Here is a 787-nt window from a genome sequence, read left to right on the forward strand (position 1 = left end):
AAGTAGAACTTGGTGGTATCAAATCCTCCGGACCTCCTTAGAGTGGTTGGAGGACTGTGTAAGTCTTCTGCTATGACTTAGATGACTTACTGATAAGTCTTCTTTGTAGATGACTTACCAATAAGTCGTCTGGTAAGTCGTCTAAGTCGTCTGGTAAGTCTTCTACGTAGACGACTTACCAGTATGTCGTCTGATATCTTCTGACTTGTACCCTATTTTGTATGCAGCATATTGATGCTTGGATTAATGTGCTGAGGAAGAGGTACGACGCTAACCCACAACATTTCAGGAGCGAGAGAATGTGCTTCCTTGATCATCTCTTTGCTCAGCAATGGAGATTCAACTTCAAGGATTTTAAGGACTCGGAGCCCGATCAGAACGGTTTAGGAAGAAGACTCCCTGGTGGGGCGTGGAATTATTATGCAAGCACTATACCATCATTTCGCCAATCGAACAAGGTTTGGGGGACGGATATTGATGATGTCTATGTGCCAGTGAACTACAACGAAACTCATTGGATTGCTATGTGGATATCGATCCCAAAGAGGCACATAGTCGNNGACAGCATTTGTTCCAGTATCTCCCCAGAAGAACTCGATGTGGTAATGGAGCTTTTTCTCTACATGGTCCCTTATCTGCTTGTTGAGTGCGCTTCCTCAGACGAACAATGTGCCCAATACAGCTTGGAGTCATTCACATATGAGAGACCGACCAATATACCTCCAGCCCGAGCTGGTGATTGTGGCGTGTACACTCTAAAGTACATTGAATGTCATGCTCTTGGGAT

Source organism: Brassica oleracea, chromosome C8, assembly GCF_000695525.1.
Source record: "Brassica oleracea var. oleracea cultivar TO1000 chromosome C8, BOL, whole genome shotgun sequence".
NCBI lineage: Eukaryota > Viridiplantae > Streptophyta > Magnoliopsida > Brassicales > Brassicaceae > Brassica > Brassica oleracea.